Source organism: Pleurodeles waltl, chromosome 5 (assembly GCF_031143425.1).
Source record: "Pleurodeles waltl isolate 20211129_DDA chromosome 5, aPleWal1.hap1.20221129, whole genome shotgun sequence".
Classification (NCBI taxonomy): Eukaryota; Metazoa; Chordata; class Amphibia; order Caudata; family Salamandridae; genus Pleurodeles; species Pleurodeles waltl.
This window is the reverse complement of record NC_090444.1, coordinates 1010275987-1010287877: the sequence shown is the minus strand read 5'-3', so window position 1 is coordinate 1010287877 and position 11891 is coordinate 1010275987. Positions and strand designations below refer to the sequence as shown.

The window sequence follows — 11891 nt, the reverse complement described above, 5'->3', positions numbered from 1 at the left end:
TGCTGGAGTTTTGCAAAACGGAATCTGAGAAACACCCAGAGAGACCCTAACTAGCCCTGAGAGGGTGATTGGTCACCTAACTAGGTAAGCACCTATCAGGAGGGGTCTCTGACGGCACCTGCTGGCACTGGCCACTCAGATGCTCCTAGAGTTCCCTGACCATCCTGAAAACATAATAGCAGAACCCAGGAACACTCTGGAGGAGCTCTGGGCACCACTCCTCGAGTGGTCATGGACAGGGGAGTAGTCACTCCCCTTTCCTTTGTCCAGTTTCGCGCCAGAGCAGGGGCTGGGGGTCCCTGAACCGGTGTAGACTGGATTATGCAAGGAGGGCACCGTTTGTGCCTTCAAAACAGTTCAAGAGGCTCTGGGAGGATACCCCTTCCATGCCTGTAATACCTATTTCCAAATAGAGAGGGTGTAACACCCCTTACCTAAAGGAAATGTCTTGTTCTGCCTTCCTGGGATTGAGCTGTTAAGCCCCAGGAGGGCAGAAGCCTGTCTGTGAGGTGGCAGCAGCTGGGGCTGCAGTGGAAACTTCAGAGAGCTGGTTTGGCAGTATTGGGGGTCCATGGTGGAACCCCCAGGGTGCATGAAATTTACCCCCCAATACCAGAATTGGATTGGGGTACAATTTCCAAGTTCTTAGACACCTCACATGGCCATATTCGGGGTTACCATTGTGAAGCTACATATATTTATTGACCTATATGTAGTGCACACTTAAAATGGTGTACCCGCACTCACAAAGTCCGGGAAAATAAGTATGGACGACATGGGGGCACCTCTGCTAGTGCAAGGGTGCCCTCACACACAAGTACTATGCACCTAGCCTTTAGGGTCTGAAGGTTAGATATATAGGTGACTTTTAAGTGACCTGGTGCAGTGATAATGGCTGTGAAATAGTGCTTACACTATTTCACTCAGGCTGCAATGGCAGTCCTGAAGAAGTGTTTGTGTGAGCTTCATGGGTGACAAAAGAAATGCTCCAGCCCATAAGGATCTCCTGGAACCCCAATGCCCTGGGTACCTGGGTACCATATACTAGGGACTTATAAGGGGGGTCCAGTATGCCAATTTGGAGTGGAATACTGGGTTACCAGTAAGTAAGTACAAATTTTGAACCAGAGAGAGCATAAGCACTGGAGTTCTGATTAGCAGGACTTCAGTGACACAGTCAAGCATACTGACAAAACAGTAAAACATACTGACATGTAGGCCACAAAATATGAGCACTGGGGTCCTGGCTAGCAGGATCCCAGTGACACAGTAAAAACACACTGACAAACAGGCCAAAAATGGGGGTAACAATGCTAGAAAGAGGCTACTTTCTCACAGTGATCTGCTGTCATGGGACACTAATACCATTGCCATAAATGGCTTTTTGTCCTATTGCAGTAATGCGATCCAGGGGGCTGTAGTTAGAGGTAAGAGAGGATTGTCTATCTTCGTGTCTATTTCGATCAAAAATGTGGAGATTAAGCAAATTGACGCAAGTTCTTATTACCAAATTTGAAGGTTGTATTCTTTGAGTAAGTTTAGTATTCTTCTAAGTTTTTACTTAAATTTCTTTTTGTCACATCTCACTCATATTATTGAGGAGTTAGGTAGAAAAATTGCAGACCGTAGCGAGAAAGGGAAAGTTCCTTGTTCGATCATTTGGGTAATTGATTTTAACATTGTTAAATGTCCATATGAATGGAACAGTATATGTGGATTTACCAATGATATAGATAGCGATATGGAGCATTTTGTTTATACCCCTTATAGACAGCCCCCTAATTAATTGATTTTTCAATTCATTTGTTGTTTTCATCAGTAACTCAGGGGTTAGAAAACTTAAACCCCCTCACATTTATAAGCAGCGGAAGGGGTTTGACAATTGATTTATATTACTTTCGAGGGATTTGATTCAGTATTCTGCGAATTATGAGGTTTTATACCTACCCATCAGTGATCATAACCCATTAGGCCTTAAATTGCACTTATTGAATTTAGTAAAGTCTTTGGGGGAGTAAGCTCCTCTTGGTTACTCATTCGGCAAATAGGGGGGTTCTCTTACAGTGGGGCACTATTTATCACAGTAGTTGTTTTAAATCCCTGATCATTCTTTCTGTTATTAACGCCATTAAGAGAGCAGTGCCCGGAAAGGCAACTGGCCCGGATGGGGTCCGAGTAGACCTGTTTAAAGCAAACCTGGACTTCTGAGCACCCCGATTACTAATGTATTGAGAGCGCCATTTAAAAATAGTCACCCTCCCTCTTGGAGAGAATTGATAATTGTTCCAATTTTTAAGAAAGGGGACCAGAATTTGCTCACTTGATGTCACCTAATCTCGTTGAAGATTTTGGGCAGGGTGATCCTGGGAAAGTTAGAATCCTGGGCAAAGGAGACCTCTTTTTTTAGTCCAACACAATATGGTTTTCAACGGGGCCTTGGGACCGTAGAGCGGGTGCTAAACCTCACATTAATTGTGGGCAAATATGTGAAGGCCAGGGGAGGGGTCCTGTATATGACCTTTATGGGACTCTCTTGTGCCTTCGACGCAGTGGACAGACAATTATTGCGGGCAAAGATTGGGCAGGCGGGCATTGATGCTCCCCTACGGGGTCTTATAAATTAACTGCATTGGGACACATCTACTACAGTTTGTTACTTGAGGCATAGTGATTGTACAGCTCTGATCAAAGTAGTTAAGGGAGTAAGGCAGGGTTGAATACTTGCCCCGTTTTTATTTCTACTGTATATTTATTCTTTGGATATCGCCTTGAATGAGCACACTAAGGATGTACCCAAAATTGGGAATCGCTCAGTACCAGTATTGGTGAACGCAGACGACACTGTTCTTTTGTTGCGCACAGCAAACGGTCTGCAAAAACTGCTGGGTGGTTTTGATAGTTTCATGACCAGTTTAACACTCAAGGTAAATCATCGAAAATCATTTGTAATGTCAGCAGGCCCAACAAAACATAAATCAAGGGCGTTTTGTCTACAGGGAAGACGAACTGCAAGTATGACAACATTTAATTATTTGGGTCTCCTGTTTGATTCAGATAGGACCGACTGATTGCTCAAAGAGCAGGAAAAATGGAAATAATAGGTGAATCCATATTTAGATTTACAAAAAGCTTGGGTCATAAGCCAATCCGTGAACTGGTTCCGCTCTATAAGTGCAAAAGTATAGTGGTGGGAACTTATGGTGTGGAAATGTGGGGCCATGCACCCCGGGTAGACTCCAAGTGGTGGAAAATAGCTTTTTATATAGGCTTTTAGCCGCACCAAGATCTACTGCCCATTTTATTGTCCACACCGAATTAGGAGTGGGGTATATAGAGGATCGCATTAAACTGGCACCATTACTTTTATGGATGAAGATATGGAGTAGCCCCCTGCCTAAATTCTAAAGGGAAGTATTAAATGATTGCATGAAGCTGGATAATATGGAATCCATTCTCTGGTTAGCCTATATTAAACGTTCTTTTCAGAGTTTAGGCTACCTTCAATTTTTTGATGATTCAAACACCATCGCTGTCAATTCTAAAATAAATGTAATTGAAACCTATGAACTGTATAAAGAAGAATTAAGATTAAGTGGTGCTGTAAATAGCTCTGCAATCACAAAGTATATTCAAATTAGTACGACATCTGGTGTAGAGCCGTATCTCTTGTGGATAGATAACCCAGAGCATAGGTTTTATTTTACCAGGCTTAGGCTCCATACGATTCATCATTCGGTTGCCTTCCCGGTGTGTGGCTCTTGGCACGCATCTCTTCCAAATTCCCCTCGTAACTGCTTTACTGTACAATCAACTCCGCACTTTATTTTATTTTGTACACTATATGACAGCTAGACGGAGATTTTTACGCCCTGTGCTGTTGAAGACGTGTTTTTTATCTCACATAGAGGGCCTGGAATATCTACAGTGTTTACCTTCAATGGATATATGTGTCGCAATGATTACTTATATTAAAGCTTCCTTTGCTATTTGGAAAATGTATGCACTTTAAATTAGTGGAGAGGATGTTATTATACATTTTAAATTAGTGGAGAGGATGTTATGTATACATTTTATAGAAAAATAAATTAGATTATTTGACAAATTTGATTTTATGAAGATTTTGTATCGTTGGATCCTGTGTTTTAAATGTTTTATTGTGTGTGTTTAAATTGCCGTGATGCATTGTCTTATTCTTTTATGGCTGAGGATATTGGCCGAATAAAATAAAGATGGATTGATTGATTTTAATTCTCTATGTGGATAATTGCGGGTCGTTCTCCCGCTGTTATTTATGATTACTGTACACTCTATTATCAAAATGGACACTGATGTTGTGATTTCTGGGTTATTTTCCTATATGATTTTTTAAATATCACTAATGGATTACTGGTCCTTATTCACTACCCACTACTATCCCGTGACCATCGTTTTGACTATTTATTTTATCCAATGTTTCTTGGCAAACGTGTCAACTCCTCATTGATGGTATTTTATAATCAAATTGCTAATATACTACACTTACACATGACATGTCCTCGTCTTTATCTGGTACTTTCTGTGCCCTGCTGGGCATTTGGTTTTGTTCCTATCAATATTCACTTTATATGTTTATAAATGTACCCTAATATATTCTCCATACTTACTCTCCAACTGTATGTTATTTTAACTTCAACTATTCTGGACTTTGTATTCTTGTTTCTTCCATGGTTTCTTTACTTTGGCTTCCTTCCTTATTTTACTATTAGTACACTTGTTCTCTCTCTGTTACTTTTTCTGTAATTTCCTGTAACCCTGGACTTATTTATCTGTTTTTTTCATGTTCATTGCATGCTTTTGGCTTGTGATGTTTTTGGATTGTATTACTAGCCTTGATAAAGCCCCAGTTTTCCACACCATAAAAGGAGCAAAACATGTGTTAACTGTTTTACTTTAGGAGTTCAAAATTCTTCAAATATTGAAGGATCCCCTTGCACATAAATAAATACAGCACAAATGCTGGCACGATTTTGGGACTGTGTCTCAATTCCTCGCATCATTTTAGATTATACCATGAGCTATTAACGATATACATATCAGTTGCGTCCTTACACCCACCAGCATATAATATATGACTGGGTTAGGTGATTCCCATTCCTGAGGACAAATTGACCAACAGACTTTACCCTATTCATAGGAGTGGCAATGCTTGGGATTTTAACCCTTTCTCCTTTCCAGGCAAAGCCTGTAGTTTAGTAACATCACCAAAGAGGTTTGTTCAGGTGGGTACGTGAGATCAGTCAGGGGTACAAATGCGTCGTTAGGATGGAGTGCTGCCATAATCCTGAGGCATATTTGAGTGAGGATGTTAAGGGCTTTCTCCTCTTGGGTAATGGATATATCTGGATGATACCTGAGTGGCAGAGCCAGTGTGCATACTGGGAGTTCCTCCACCAGTGCTCCCAAGAGCCTTCAGCCTGTGGCATGTATTGTATTTATTTCAACCCTGAAGATATCCCTTCTGTTGTGCGTTATGATAGCTAACAGCGGAACAGGACAGGCAACATTGTTCAACTGCCAGATGCTGTATATAATTGTGTGGAGTATACCCATAGTGGGCATAATAGGCCTGTGCACAGAGGTAATAGAGGTACAAATACAGTGCATTGAACCCACCCAAGTCGGGGCATATGGGAGTGTATTTCCCACCCAAGTCAAGGGTGTTCATTAGCCCACAAAGTATCTGGGAAGACCTTGAAGACACATGGGTGGGTCGTATAGATGAATGGAGAAACAAGTAAAAAACACAATGAACAATTTAAAGCGAAGGATGTAGAGCCTGACATCAGTTTAGTTTTGGCACAACTGGCTCCCCCCAGCATGCTACTTACTTCACTTTCCCAATTGCGAGATGTCCTACCATGATACTTAGTTTCTGGAAAGCGGAGGTATTATGCTTATCCATACAGGAAAGATTCAGCTGGTGCACATCAAGGCTCAGGACCATGTGCAGCAGCAGAAAAGTTCCAGCTCTCACAAAGAGACCCTTTATTTTCTAATTTAAATTTTTTATATAAATATATATATATATATATATATATATATATATATATATATATATATATATTTGCGAGTTTTGCACTTTTTAAAGATAAGGAAGTTTTAAAAAAATAGGACGGCTAGGCTCTGCAGCTGTGCGCAAACAAAACAAGCTTTGACAATGCCAATATGTCTCGCCTTTGGGACCTATTGGCTTTGCCAATTGTATCTGGTGAGGCCCGCAGCATCAGCCACAAGTAAAAAAGGCACAATAACACTCTCTATTGATGATCAAGTCATTTTCGTAGGCGCTTGCATGCTTGATAACATATGTTGACACATGGTCATTGTAGAAGTGCATGCCTAGGAATTGGTGCGGTTGTGAATTGTTTTTAATTTGCTGATCCAAGATGGAACTGTAAAAAAAAGAAATTAAATCTCAGGTAGTGTGAAACCGCTTTTTATAAGGTTGAGTGGTCCTTGGCAATTGTTGCTATGCTCTCCTAAAATGAATAAAAGACAGGGGCGCAACAGACCCCAGGGTGCAACAGAGGTGCAGGTGGGTGGCCTAGGACAGAAAGAAGCAACAGGTAGTGGGCAAGGGGGATGATCAACTAAAAAAAAACTTAAATAAAACTATGGTTTGAGAAGCAAGCAGGGGGAGTGGGGGGGGAGAAAAATAGTACCTGAGTCATGTTGGGAGCAGCGGTTGGTCACTGATTAAGTTGAATTAATCTGTGCTCAGTCCCTGCTCCACAGCAAACACCAGAAGTGACGTTTCGGCTGCATTGGCCAATTAAAACAGCTGTAAAGATGAGTGATACTGACGCAGACAAATGGTAAGCGATGGGTGGGCTCCAAGCCCTTTTTGTAAACAATGGTGTTCCATAAGCAAGACACGCGCCACTGCATGCTCTTGAAGCTCAAACCCCAGAAAAGTAGCATTAGGTTGTTTATTTATCTTTTCTCTTTCAGAAACAGTGTCATTATCGCTACAGTTGAGCTATTCTTTCTGTTAGGAATTCAAATTCAGTTTTTTGGGCAAAATTGAAAAGGTATTTTTACGAAATTTTAGATATCATCATGGGTCGTGTACATGTGGTAACACGTGTAAAGTTTGGTCAACCTACAATGATTTCATGGTTTTAATGTAATTTTTGATGTCAGATTTTGAGTACTGTTTTACAACTTACTACGCCGCCTTGAAGAACACATTTCTGAAAACTGCATCAACTTTCACAAAACTTGGAATGCATATGCAATTCTACATGTCCTCTACAATAACAAATGGCAAACATTGCCTTCTCCGCCCTCGAGAGCTGCCACCTTCCTGTGTTTTCATCTGCTCACCTTCAAAAAATCTAAGAGTCAAAAGGTTGAAGTTGATTTTTTGACACGTTTTTGTTCAAGTTTTGTTCTTGTGGTGTACAAGGGGACCTTTGAAATGGCAGAGTGCCTCTCTGATGATCTTACGCTGAAGCTACTTACACTCTTACTAGTGAGACTACCTGTTAAAAAAATATAGGGCCAGATGTATCAAAGGGTTTTACCCATTTTGTGTCTATGGGAAAATGTGTTCATACATATGGCCCATAGAAACTCTGGTCTCCGCAGTCTGCCGGGGTTATACTTTGCACAGAAGCCTATTGTGCATAGTCCCGTAAATTGTGAGCAGCGCCAGAGCTTGTAGTACTAAAATACTCCTAACGAATCAAGTAGTTGGAAACATATTCTTTGAGTATTGAAAACGTATCTGATCACGGATTTGTTAATATTGCCGACAGGCTTGGAATGGGACGCTCATCTCCAGTTTTTATTGGCTGCCTGGCCTCGGAAACTAAATAGGAGGGTATTATTCGTTGAGAAAACACCGACGGTTGCTCATTGGCTGTAGGATCTCGGAAAGTGCACGTGCCTCCCGGTGGCGCTCTGCTTAGCTGCTGCTCACGTTCCGCCCCTGTCAAGTAGGCGGCTCTAGTAACGATACCACAGAATATGCTGATTTTCAAGGGGTGTGTAACTCTGCTAGTCCATTTCATTAGCCAGTGCCCGTGCCCTTGGCAGCCGGAAGTTTCCCATGACTCGGTTAAACGCGATTGGTGGTACCACGTCCACTCTGCCCTAAGGCGGGCTGAAGTCTAAACTTCGACTCCGCCCCGTAACAGGTTCCTTGGTGCATTCTACTGGGAAGAGCCACCCGGTCTGTACCTACGTTTCGAGCACGTCACCTCCTGCGGGGCCCCTTCTGACTATCCCTCCCTCCCGCTGCTCCCGAGCACCGCGGCTTTCAGCCCGGGCCTAGGCCCCACCCTGCACCACCGTTGCAGAGAACCCCTTCTTTGCGCAGGGCTCAGGCTGTTCTCCGCGCTGCCTCCTTGGACGACAACTCTGAGTCGCTACACTCACCTCGGGCCTGTACCTCCGCCCGGGGTCCCTAAGACTGAGGTGAGTGCTGCTCTACCTGCAGAGGGCCGCTGCAGTTGTCGATCGCCTCACAGACCAGTGTTGGGCTGCGCATCCACTGCTTGCTGTTCCTGTGGTGGTCACTGGGTGCGCACCTACCTATCTGCTGCGCCCGGCAGATCCTGTGCTCTACCCCCATGGATCCTTTGGTTCTGCGCTGCTGTTGCACTTTGACGGCCGACCTGCTCCGTAGGGGGTGGGGTTGGGCAGCCTTTGGTCCTACTGCTTCTGTTTGCTAGGTTGCCACTGATTTCTGCGCCTACTGTGGTAGGGCTATGCTGATGTTTGGGTCCTTTCCCACTGCCCTGGTGTGTTGCTAAGGTGTCCAAAGACTTCGTATCTACTGCTTTGCAGTGGTGGGACTGGGATTTATTAATGTAGTCAGGTGGTAATCTGGCAAGAGTCTGAGCATCAAGCCATTCCTGGTGGAGAGAAAATAGGCTGGAATGTTGGCAGTTCCAGACCCACCTTCTCTCTGAGGTGGCAGCATGTGGACTCGTACTGCTCAGCGGGGGCTGTTCTGGGCTCCCCACCCATGACTGTGTGGGCGTGTTCATGGTCTGACCATGCCCCGTGATCTGCACTCAACACAACCAAGAACGGGTCATGGCTAGGTATTTTCCGAATAACCCATTGTCTGCCTTATTATAATATTTCTGTTTATTGATATGTGAGTGAATGTGCCTAGCCGCGCCACACTTATGGCGTGTATACATCATGCACAATTGGGTCAAAAATGTCTATGGACGTGCCTTGTTTGTGGCGTCAAATGTTTATTGTGAGTACTTGTGGGCGTAAGTGGTAATTTTAGTTAACTTTTATAACAGCCCATTGACACATAAATTAACAAAGGTGGGGCAGAGACACCCCTGCTTTTGAAAATGCTTTCTTCTTTTTAACGTTGTCATGCTTCCTCCAACTAAAGTGTATACCTTGAAAAAAAATAACCTGAGTAAATACTTTTATGTCTGTGGAATTTGTATTGTGGGTATTACCGGATATGACCATTGCAATTCAAGTAAAATTGTTTGGCCTACTGCTTTGGGTTCTGAGTCCGGTTGCTGCAAGCCGTGGGTAGAGAACAGATTTAGAAGGTATGCATTGGCACCTAGACGGCTGCCTCCATGAAACTTTAACACTTGGAGGAAAAGCACTCTCAATCTGTATTTGAACGAGGGTGACTAATGCAATAAACATGTCATGTTCTCAGAAATGTTTCAGATGCACAAAAAGCAGTTTTCTTTTGGATGTTGCACAAACAAAATAAGACAAAAATGGATTAACATGGGCAGCAATGGATTAACATGGGCAGTATCAGGCTCTTTCTAATTGTTGCCCAAAAATTCAAATGCCAGTTTGGAGAGTGCCAAGTCTATTGAAGGAGATATAGATTTATCTCGGGGCTCTGAAGGGTTTCTATTGCGACCGCCAGAAGCCCAAACAAACTCTGAAGAACACGTGATTGCATAAATGGGGAAACCTTGAAATAAATTTGGCACAAATCAGTTTGATCACACACAACCTTCCCTCCCACTTCAGCCCCCACAAGAAGATTTGCAGTTTTTTTTTTCTTAATTTATTTTAAATATCCTTTTACATTCTTTCAAGAGTAGAATGTAGATAGTAATGAACATTTGAGCATATACACTCTGAGCTATAGCTAGCTTGTCATCCTATGATCTTTCAATGCGCTACCCTCTAATATTAGATGTAGGATTTAGTCAAATGTAGAGTATGTTCAGAAACTTGCCCGGTTTGGGTCTTCACCAGTTTGATAACTCCCATGGCCATGATCATACTAACAAAACCACAGTGTCATTGGTTTTTGCAGCAGTTCTAAACTGCGTAGAGTGTACCTTGAGTGAAATTCCTATATTTGATTAAATGGTGAGTGAAGGGTTGATTGTGCATAGTATGTAGTATCGGAGAAAGGGAGCATCATCCTCTGTGTGTGTGTTCCAACACCCATTTTTATAAAATTAGAAACAGTGGTCATGTAGGTCGTCATAATCCATTTTAAGAAAAATCCCAGTGCAGGTGATCAGACGTTCTTGGAATCTAAAAAATATTTATGCTGTTGATTGCTTTGTTGGCAATTTATTAGTGCCATGTATAGATCAGTAAGTTGTCTCTTACTTACTGATCTATACATCAGTAAGTTGTCCCTGCAAGGGACGTTTACTATTGCAGACAAGATCATATTGCACTGCATATATTTCTTTTCATCAGATTAGTGGTGAGACAAGATGAAATGGTACAGGCAATGCAGACATGTACTTTTTCCTCACCTGCTGCTTGTCTATGACCCCTTACAGATTTTTCTTTGAGTACTATTTCATAATAATTCTGTTGGTAAGTCCTCTTTAGCTGCTTCGTTTCCATCTAATTTCTTCAACATTAATCTTGTCTTTTACTGTACCATCTTTTTTTAAACAAGCAACAGATTCATATAGGTATTAGACTAACGGTGTAAAGGGTCTGGTATCCCTGAAAAGGGGGGGGGGGGGGAATCAAGTGATCCCAGAGGGGAAGTTGTGTCAAAAAGAATTAATATTCAGATATATACCTTTTTGTTCTTGCTGAAAAATAAACAGTAGTGAACAGTTCTGTAATGGGCCATAACTAACATGTTTTGTCATTATGTCCAATCCGGGAGTATGTGTCAAAAGGGAAGGAACTCCAAGGGACTCCACATACTCGTCAAAAAACTCACCCCAACTTCTAATAATACCTTTGCATATTAGTAAGGCCTGCCTGACCAGAATGGTATGTTTGGCATCATGTATTTGATTGCATTTTTTAAAACAGAACTTAACTGCAATGTGCACATGTAAATACTGCCACTTTAATAATTGTGAAAAGTTTGTGTTGGGAGGGTGGGCACAATATCAAAATATATAAAAAAAATGTTTTACTGGGGGGTGCAGCATTAACATTTTCGAAGACCATTGGTTTAAAGGGTAATGGTGGGAGTAAGGGATTAAGGGTGTGGAGTTAAGTGTCAAGAGTTATGTGTAAGAGTGTTTCCATTTACACTAAACACTATGTCCTTAACCTTTTACTTTCTTGCACCTTATCTGTACCGCCTTGCCCTTTAGCCCCCTACACGTAATCCTGATCTATACTCTCTTAAACTTACTTGCGCCTCCTCATTCTTAACCCCTGACCCCTACGTTTAGTCTCTTATCCTTGAACCTGTACACTTACCCATTCCTTTGCTCCTTTCCCGGTAACCCCATATCCTTACTCTTGTCTCAACTCTTTCCTAAAAATATTATTCATATAATATTACTTTTGTGTTTTTATATTATATGACCTGAAATATGATGATGGGATGGGATGGTCTATGATGATATTTTAGTCCCTGAGGAAATTACCACATGGTAATGGTTTGACAGTGAAATCGATATAAA

The 11891-nt window shown here is 42.1% G+C and overlaps 1 protein-coding gene across 4 annotated transcripts in view; it reads left to right on the top strand.

Annotated features, from left to right (window-relative positions):
- The first annotated feature begins 7987 nt into the window (after window positions 1-7987).
- TAB2 (TGF-beta activated kinase 1 (MAP3K7) binding protein 2) overlaps window positions 7988-11891 on the top strand; it is a 190732-nt gene continuing 186828 nt past the window's right edge. The window contains exon 1 of one of the 4 annotated variants that reach the window (XM_069235181.1): window positions 7988-8460. The gene's annotated coding sequence lies outside the window, so the exon portion shown is untranslated. The remainder of the gene's footprint in view (window positions 8461-11891) is intronic. The other 3 variants (XM_069235180.1, XM_069235179.1, XM_069235182.1) reach the window with 3 other exon arrangements.